Raw genomic sequence first — 10200 nt, forward strand, 5'->3', positions numbered from 1 at the left:
GTAGATTTTTTTTTTTTTTTGAAGAGCAGACCAACAATAAACTCAAGATGGCTATGAAATGAAGCATCTGGGATTGGCCCTTTTTTTTTTTTTTTTTTCCATTTTAGTCATGAGTAGCTTGAAACATTTTTTTTTTAAATATTTAAGTATAGTTGACATGCAATGTTGTATTAGTTTGGGGTGCACAACATAGTGGTTCAACAATTCTATACATTCTACGGTGCTCACCGTGGCAAGTGTATGTACCATCTGTCACCACACATTATCACAATATTATTTTTTTTTTAATTTTTTTTCAACGTTTATTTATTTTTGGGACAGAGAGAGACAGAGCATGAACGGGGGAGGGGCAGAGAGAGAGGGAGACACAGAATCGGAAACAGGCTCCAGGCTCTGAGCCGTCAGCCCAGAGCCCGACGCGGGGCTCGAACTCACGGACCGCGAGATCGTGACCTGGCTGAAGTCGGACGCTTAACCGACTGCGCCACCCAGGCGCCCCGATCACAATATTATTGACTATATTCCCTATGCTGTACTTTTCATCTCTGTGACTTATTTATTTTATAACTGATATTGGCTTTCAGATGACTTGTAAAGCAGTGGGGTCTATAGAACTTATTGTGAGTTTGGAAATGTACTGTCCAATATGGTAGCCACTATCCACGTGGCCAATAAAATCAAATTTCATTCCATTCAAAGTGCAGTTTCTCAATATGGTAGGTTGGATAATGGCTTCCAAACATATCCACCTCCTAATCTCCAGAACCTGTGAACTTTGTGTGGTAAAAGGGACTTTGCAGATGTGGCTAAACTAAAAATCTTGAGATGGAGAAATGATCCTGGCTGATCTGAGTGGACCCTAAATGTAATTACAGGTGTCTTTATAAGAAGGAGACACAGAGCGACTGGACAGCCGAACAGAAGAAAATAGCGCTCCAGCTGAGGCTATGCTGCTGGCTTTGAAGATGGAGGAAGCACTGCAGGGAAGGAAGCTTTGGAAGCTGGAAAAGGCCAAGAAATGGGTTTTTCCCTAGAGCCAACAAAAGACGTGTGCCCTGGGGCGCCTGGGTGGCGCAGTCGGTTAAGCGTCCGACTTCAGCCAGGTCAACGATCTCGCGGTCCGTGAGTTCGAGCCCCGCGTCGGGCTCTGGGCTGACGGCTCAGAGCCTGGAGCCTGTTTCCGATTCTGTGTCTCCCTCTCTCTCTGCCCCTCCCCCGTTCATGCTCTGTCTCTCTCTGTCCCAAAAATAAACGTTGAAAAAAAAAAAAAAAAAAAAGACGTGTGCCCTGCAGACAGCTTAGTGTTAGCCCGTGAAACTGATTTCAAACTGTAAGACAATAAACATGCATTGTTTTAAGCCCTTGCGTGCGTGATATTTTCTTACAGCAGTTGTAGGAAATTCATACACACAGTGGCACTAGCCACATTTCAGGCGCACGCTGCTGGACAGTGCAGTTCTAGAATCCTCTGCTTGGTGAGGAAGTATCTATGATAGATCTAGACACTGCATCTTTCAAAATTTAGAAATTCTAAATATTAGTGATTTGCTACTTGTATCCAACATGGGTTTGGGATGCGATTCTTTTGCATAGGAAAACCAAGCCAAGAAAGCTCACGTATCTTCTGTTGAAGCACATCATCACAACTACTGTCAATCAAAGCCTGTCTCTGATATTGTGATCCGTTTCCTTCAGTCGAGGCCATTTCTAAATGGCCTCGTTTACCTCATGAAAATTGACCGCAATCAGAGATGCTTCCATTCAATTCATCTTTCTCTTTGGAACACTAAAAGCATTATCGAGTCAGATACAAATGATACCCCTCTTGATAAACGTCTCACTTAATAAAAATGGTGATTTTGATGTCTCGGTTTTGTTTGGTCCATGTGCAGTCCAGGCGGGAGCCTCTGATCTTTGCTTCAAAAGGTCCCACACGATAGGCCACCCAGTGCTGTGCTGCCGGTTTCAGCATCATGCCTCCACCTGTCTGCACGCGTGGGAAGGTTTTATGACAGCCAACTGTTAAGAAAGTAAGGGGCAAACTTCTTTGAAAATGGTGTGCGTGGAGGGTGGGGGTGGGGTGGGGAAGTACCACCAGACAAACTCTATTAAGCCAATTACTAAACCACCTTGAGTTATACTCCTTAACATTAACAGTCTAAACCTAGCTGGAAAAGGTGGCTTATATCCCACCACTGGCAACTCTTTTTGCTTGAATTATTTCATTGTTGGAAAATATACATAACACAAAAGTTTACCACTTTTTACCATTTTCAGCGTATCATTCAGTGGCATTAGGAACTTTCACAATGTTGTCCAACCATCATTACTATCTGCTCCCAGAAATTTTTCATCTTCCCCAGCTGAACCCGTTAAAGAATAACTCCCCATCCACTCTCCTCCCAGCCCCTGGTAATCTCTGTTCTACTTTCCATCTCTATGAATCTATTCTAGGAACTTCATACAAGTGGAATCCTACGGTACTCGTCCTCTGACTTATTTCACTCAGCATGATGTCTTGCGGGTCCATACATGCGGTAGTATCTAGCAGACTTTTATTCCTTTTTAATGTTGAATGATCTCCCGCAGGATGTACACACCACATTTTCTTCATCCATTCACATCCATCAGTGGACACTGGGTTGTTTCCATCTTCTCACTATTGTGAATAACACTGCTATGAAAATTGCTGTACACACTGGTGTGTTTTAGTAGGAGCCTACAAAACCCCAATAACCAGAAATTGCACAGTGGGAGAAACAGGTTTAAAGTCTCCCCTAAATTCGTGGTTATAAACTTGGCCACCCATTAGAAGCACCTGGGATGTTTTAAAAAATTCCCCATTCTCAGTCGGTTGTGCATCCGACTTCGGCTCAGGTCATGATCTCGCAGTTTGTGAGTTTGAGCCCCGCGTCGGGCTCTGTGCGGACAGCTCGGAGCCTGGAGCCCGCTTCGGATTCTGTGTCTCCCTCTCTCTCTGCCCCTCCCCTGCTTGTGCTCTGTCTCTCTCTGTCTCTCAAAAATGAATAAATGTAAAAAAAAAAAAATTAAAAAACAAAATTCCCAATGCCCATACTGCACTCCAGACTGATATCAGATTGCCTGGAAATGGGACCCAGGAATCAGTATCTTGTGTAAATCTTACCAGTTGATTCTAATGTGCAGCCAAGCTTGAGAACCAGTGCCCTGAACAGTATATTGGTAAACATAGCTTCACCTCAAGCTCGTTTCCCTTCCCTATAATCTCTAAATCATACTTAGGCTTTCCTAGACCTTCAAATCCAATTTAGCTGAATTAACTTCATTTTTGTATTTTCAAGATCTGCTAAGCCAAAGCATTTCACTTTGTAATTTAAGTGTGAAGGGCGCCTGGCTGGCTCAGTCAGTAGAGCACGCAACTCTTGATCTCAGGGTTATGAGTTCAACCCCCACGTTGGGCGTGGAGCCTACTTTCAATTAATAATTAATTAATTCATTAATTAACAATATAATTTAAGTCTGAATGGGAGGGAAATCTCAGATCTACCTATCATTATTAAAGGAATGTTTGCTCCTATCGGAGACAAAATGAATATATTCAAATATGTTTTAAAAACACTTACGCAATTTGATCCAATAATGAAACCCTAGACACATCCTCTTTAACTTCAGGACTCAAGGTGTATTCCCACTGACGCAATGAGTCAATATTGCTTTGGAAATTCCGTGTTAATATAATGAAACATGAAAAGAGAAAAGCACCATTATTCATATGTGATGTAGGTGATATTCCTAGAAAATCCAAAGGAATCAGCTGGAAAATATCCTGGAGATATAAAAATAGGTAAATGGCAATAAAAAAAAGATAAAAGTCAATAGGATCCTTGTATGACCAGTAAGAGACCAATAAGAGATCTAATCTATAACAGTCACAAAAATATAAAATACTTCAAACAACAAAAGATGTAGTATATATTCGTGTAGTTATAAACCATATTGGGGAGTGCCTCAGAGATTGGCCTGTAAACCAGGCTGCCACCCTTAGTGGCTGTAGAAACTGGGAATTTATTTAACCTCTCTGTGATTTAGTTTATCTATCTGTAACATTGAGATAACAATAGTGCCTCCCTCACAGAGCTGGGAAAATTACAAGTTGAAAATGTAGAGTGCTTAAAACAGTCCCTGCTACATACTAAGTATCCTTTCAATGTTAGCTTTTAACTTTATTACTGGGAGTCTTTTGAAAAAGGAATTAAATAGATGGAGACCTGTAACTTTTTTTTTTTTTTTTTTTTTTTTTTTTTTTTTGAGAGAGAGCGAGAGCCTGAACAGGAGCACAAGCAGGGGAGGGGCAGAGAGAAAGGGAGAGGGAGAATCCCAAGCAGGCAGCGTGCTGTCAGCACAGAGCTTGAGGGAGGCAGAATTGTTCCCATGAGCCATGAGATCATGACCTGAGTGGAGATCAAGTCCGATGCTTAACCAGCTGAGCCGCCAGGTGCTCCGCACAGCATATTCTTAGAGTGAGTTTACAGAATAAAGGATGGAGGGAGACAGAAAATAAATAAACATCGGATGACCAGGTATGTAAGAAATAGGTTCTGAAACTTGATGCTAAATATTTTTGTCTGTTTTCCCTCTTGAATTTATCACTGCATAATGTGTATAAATTATGCAATTTTTGGGGCGCCTGGGTGGCGCAGTCGGTTAAGCGTCCCACTTCAGCCAGGTCACGATCTCGCGGTCTGTGAGTTCGAGCCCCGCGTCGGGCTCTGGGCTGATGGCTCGGAGCCTGGAGCCTGTTTCCGATTCTGTGTCTCCCTCTCTCTCTGCCCCTCCCCGTTCATGCTCTGTCTCTCTCTGTCCCAAAAATAAAAAAAAAAAAAATAAATAAAAAAAAAAGTTGAAAAAAAATTATGCAATTTTTATTTTCCTGCAAGCCCAATTGAATATATAGAGAATGCTAAATATAAAGAGAAAATTTATTTTGTTTATTTTTTTATTTTTTTAAAAATTTATTTATTTTTTTATTAATTTTTTTTAACGTTTATTTATTTTTGAGACAGAGAGAGACAGAGCATGAATGGGGGAGGGTCAGAGAGAGAGGGAGACACAGAATCTGAAACAGGTTCCAGGCTGTGAGCTGTCAGCACAGAGCCTGATGTGGGGCTCGAACTCACGGACTGCGAGATCATGACCTGAGCCGAAGTCGGCCGCCCAACCGACTGAGCCACCCAGGTGCCCTGAAAATTTATTTTTTAATTCACATGGATTAGAATATAAAAGAATGCCCAGAGGAGCGGAGGGCTATTATCAGCTTTTACAACCTATTATGGAGCCATTTCAGAATAGCAGTGGTATAGCAGAAGTCTGCTTCAGTGAAAAAGAATCCAGAAAGAGATGCAACTCCAATTTAAACTTTTTTAAAGTTTATTTATTTATTTATTTATTTACTTATTTATTTTTGTAACATTATTTTTAATGTTTATTTACTTTTGAGAGAGAGAGAGAGAGCAAATGGAGGAGGGGCAGAGAGAGAAGGAGACCCAGAATCCGAAGCAGGTTCAAGGCTCTGAGCGCTCAGCACAGAGCCCGACGCTGGGCTCAAACCCATGGACCACGAGATCATGACCTGAGCTGAAGTCGGACGCTTAATGGACTGAGCCACCCAGGTGCCCCTTCACAGCTCCAATTTAAGAGAGAAACAGAAAACCTGGGTGTATAAGATTTTTCAAAATCACAAAGGTAAGGAAAACTAATGAATATATTTTGATAACTGATTCAAAATTTGAAAACAAATAGCCTATAGGTAAGAAATTAAATATAAAAGCTTAAATTTATGGAGACTTCTTAGTAGGCAATTTTTGAAACACATCTGTGGAAGAAAAGTCCATTTCTCTCTGCTTTGAAGAACTCAACAGAAAGGGCTGGGATATCTGAATATCTATTACAACTTTAAATGTCTATAAAATGGAAAAAGAAAAGCACAATAGCAGAACGGGAGGTTTGAAAATCAAGTTTGTCACAAAGTTAATCCCTCACTTCTCTTTATCTCCACTTCTACAATCCTGGCTATAGAATCTCTTACCTCGGCCTCTGAAATAACCCTTCCTCCAGCTGGTGTCTCTGCTGCCTCCTTTCTTGGCAAGACAGGCTGGGTGATGCTTATAATTTTTTTTTTTATTTTGTTACTTTTTTTTTTTTAAACGTTTTTTATTTATTTTTGGGACAGAGCGAGACAGAGCATGAACGGGGGAGGGGCAGAGAGAGACGGAGACACAGAATCGGAAACAGGCTCCAGGCTCCGAGCCATCAGCCCAGAGCCCGACGCGGGGCTCGAACTCACGGACCGCGAGATCGTGACCTGGCTGAAGTCGGACGCTTAACCGACTGCGCCACCCAGGCGCCCCTATTTTGTTACTTTTTAAATGTCTATTTATTTTTGAGACAGAGTGCATGCACCAGTGGGGGAGAGGCGGAGAGAGAGAGGGAGACAGAGGATCCGAAGCCGGCTCTGCGCCGACAGCAGAGAGCCTGATGCGGGGCTCGAACTCACAAACCCTGAGATCATGACCTGAGCTGAAGTCGGGTGCTCAACTGACTGGGCCACCCAGGTGCCCCCTGAGCGATGCTTTTTAAAGGATCATTGCTTTTCTGAAGCACTTAAATGAAAGTCACAACCCCTAGTCAGACACGGCACATGACCACTCTACCTTCTCCTACCTAGTTTCAGTGGCTGAACTGTCCCACTTGAATCTTTATACCAGCTGTTTCCTCTGCCTGGAATACTCTTCCTGGCCCCCATCTCCATAAGGCTGGATCCTTTTTGTCCTTTGGACCTCAGCTTAAATTTTTCTTTCTCCACAAAACCTTATCTGAGACCCCAGCTTAAAGTAATAATGAAACTAACATTTATAAATTATTCTTCTATATGTCAGGCATTTTCTGACACTTTGTGTGCAAAGCTCATACTATCTCACAAAAACCCAGTGAGATAGTTTATTATTTGTCAAAAAGAGCGTTTATTATTACTTATTTATAATAGCCTCTTATGCTTTTATGCTTTCTTGCCAGATGCCTTCGGAACAGGTGCTTTCTGACCCTTCAGAGCCTTTGGAGGCACTGCCTTCTGGCCTGCAGTGTTCAGGACAGGAACATTCTAGGCTGGAAGCTTCTTGCCCACAGCAGCCATCTTTTTTGCTGGCACCCTTGCAGCAGCTGCTGAAGCCGCACCCTTAGCAGCAACTGCTTTTTTGGGGAGAAGCTTTCAGGAGAGTTGCTTTTTGTAGCTTCCTAACTTCCAGCTTGGTTATTCTGTTCCTCATTTTCTTTGCCTTCATGACTTTGTAATGATCAGAATCTGTCATCTTGGCTTTCCTTTCTCTGGTTTCAATTTTCTTGGCCCATCTCGTGGCTGCCCCTGTTTGGTATCTGCCTTCTGCCAGGCTTGTCAGACATACTTCTGGCAGGCACTGTGAGGGAACTTGACGACACAGTCAGTGAGCGGCATGCACTTGAAAGGCACAGCCTGTCTCCTCACCTGACACAAAGGTCCATCAGCCAAAGCCCTGTTCTGGTCAATACCATCTACGATCATGAACAGCTTCCCAGCGTGAGGCCCGAGGGAGACGTGGGCCACCCTGGCCAATCTCCATGAAACGCTGTGCTGGCGGCATTCGGCGAGAAGCTGGATTTTATTTTTATTATCATTCCCATCTTATAGTAAGGAAACTGAATCCCCAGCAAAGGTATGCAAAGATCCCGATATAACTGAAAGACTAGCTTGTCGCAGATTTCACTTAATTGCTCTGCTGGGTATAAGGTGGCCTGCCAACTACTTATAATCACATCACTCTGTTTTTATTTTTACTTTTTTGAAGTGTGATTTGTTTGTTTGTTTTTCTTCTCTTGATCGAATGTGAGCCTTAATTCTGTTTTGTTCACTGCCGTGTGTTCTGGACCTAAAACAATGGCTAGCACATACTCAACTACCGTTTGTTGAATGAATGGATGAGTAAATAAGCAGATAATTAGGAAATTGCTGAACTTGATGAAGAAAACATACAGGATTACGAAAGGACAAAAGGATCGTTTTAAAATTCTCGTTCAAACGTTTACTCTGAAAAAAAAAAAAGCCCACCTTTTTACTCTGAATTATAGATTCACAGAAAGTTGCAAAAATATTCCCCCACATTCCCTCAGTAGCAAAACTAGAATATCAAAACCAGGAAATTAACATTGGGGGGCGCCTGGGTGGCTCAGTCTGTTGAGTGTCTGACTTCTGCTCAGGTCATGATCTCACAGCTCGTGTGTTGGAGCCCCAAGTCAGACTCTGTGCTGACAGCTCAGAGCCTGGAGCCTGCCTCAGGTTCTGTGTCTCCCTTTCTCTCTGCCTCTCCGCTTGCATGCCTTGCATGCCTCTCTCTGCCTTGTGGCTTGCATGCTCACTCTCTTAAAAATAAATATTAAAAAAAATTTAGAAAAAAGAAAATTAACATTGGTATATGCATGACAGTGTTCCATGGTTTTGTGTGTTTTGTCATGTGTAGATTCATGTAACCACCGTCACAAGCAAGACACGGAATTATGTCACCACAAGGATCTTCTTCAAACATAGATTATTTTGAAAATATAATAATATTTGGAAAAATTTGGAAATTTTGGAAAATTGAGAAAATCCACATTTTCCTTAACAAATTTTTTTAAATTTTTTCATTGTTTATTATTTTTGAGGGAGAGAGAGACAGAGAGCAAGCAGGGAAGGGGCAGAGAGAGAGGGAGACACAGAATCCGGAGCAGGCTCCAGGCTCTGAGCACTCAGGACAGAGCCTGACGCGGGGCTCAAACTCAGACTGCAAGATCATTACCTGAGCTGTGGTCGGCCGCCCAACTGACTGAGCCACCCAGGCGCCCCAACAATTATTTTTATTATACATGTTTTCCCACAGTTGTTATTACTTTGTGCTATAATTTTTTTTAATGCTCAATGGACATCCTCTTAATCTTTGATTTTTGCAGATCTCTTGGTTTGAAAGTTACATTCTACAAAATTGTTGCAAGGTAATAATGCAACTGTTCCTCCTGAAATATTCCTCTGCAGGAGTGCTGGTTAAGACTGCTACATTTAAATACTCTATCTTCTATAAAGTCACAATGTAATCATCACAATAAAAAGTATTTGTTCCCCAGTCTTCCATCTGTATAACACAGAATTGAGTGAGGAACTGACTTCATTTCCTTTAAGTAATTTAAGTGGTTTTCTTGATCACTTTCATTTTGTACTTAGATTATCTAGATCCCAATGATGGATCAACTTTTAAAGAGGTTATCTATATACCTATTCATTTATGATATATATATGTATGTGTGTGTGTATACCTGTTCATATATGATAAAATAGTTCATTGTTACCGGAAAAAAGAAATAGACTGACGTGAAAAGCTGGGGTTCAGGAGTGAGTGGTCAAGAAAGAATTCTTGAGACATCTTTGGTGCAAAAAGTTGGTCTTCCTAAAGGGGACAGGACCTGTGGGCAGAAAGAGCTGCACTGGGGATGTGAGGAGTGGCTGATTACACACTTTTAAGTCAGGAGGGGGTTAGGGATCGCATAAGTCTCTAAGGAATTTGGAAGCAAGGTTTCCAGGACCTTGAGGGGCTGGGTGTGGTTGGGAAAAGGTAATTTATTACTGTAGCAAAACCTCAGTCATGAGACCCTTCAGATGTGTATCAGTGGGCCATATACATATACATGTACATGGAGGATGATTGCTAACATATATCTTGGTGGGGTGGGTAGAGTTAAAGGAAGTTTCTAAAGGGATTTTTTTTTACATGATCCTGGAGGTTGGGCTAATGTCAAGCTAAAGTTGCCTTTTTCCTCTAGCAAAGTATTAACATCGAGGCAGTTTAGCCCCTTGAGGAAGGTCACTCTGCCTGTCCCAAGTACTTGTCAATGGGCTGCAAGTTATAAGGAAGTTTAATTTTTTCTGTATTTCCTTTGCCTTTGTTCTCCACATCACAGAGGAGCTGAAGAAATCAGTATGAACTAATTTATTTTACTATGTCTAGACATAGAAATATAGGTACCAACGCATATACATGGATTCATGGACACAGATTTTCTAGCTTTGTCCATCAAGGGTGGGCACCCTAAGAGCAGTGGCAATGAGCATACCTTGTACCCTGCTTTTGGTTTCTCAATAACATTATCAGGAAAAGGAACCAT

The 10200-nt window shown here is 41.8% G+C and overlaps 1 pseudogene; it reads right to left on the bottom strand.

The window, feature by feature from the left end:
- Nucleotides 1–7033: 7033 nt before the first annotated feature.
- Nucleotides 7034–10200, bottom strand: LOC124521053 (60S ribosomal protein L14-like; annotated as a pseudogene).

This window comes from Lynx rufus, unplaced genomic scaffold, assembly GCF_022079265.1.
Source record: "Lynx rufus isolate CCGP_SWC_20201006 ecotype Redwood Valley unplaced genomic scaffold, mLynRuf1.p SCAF_3, whole genome shotgun sequence".
NCBI lineage: Eukaryota > Metazoa > Chordata > Mammalia > Carnivora > Felidae > Lynx > Lynx rufus.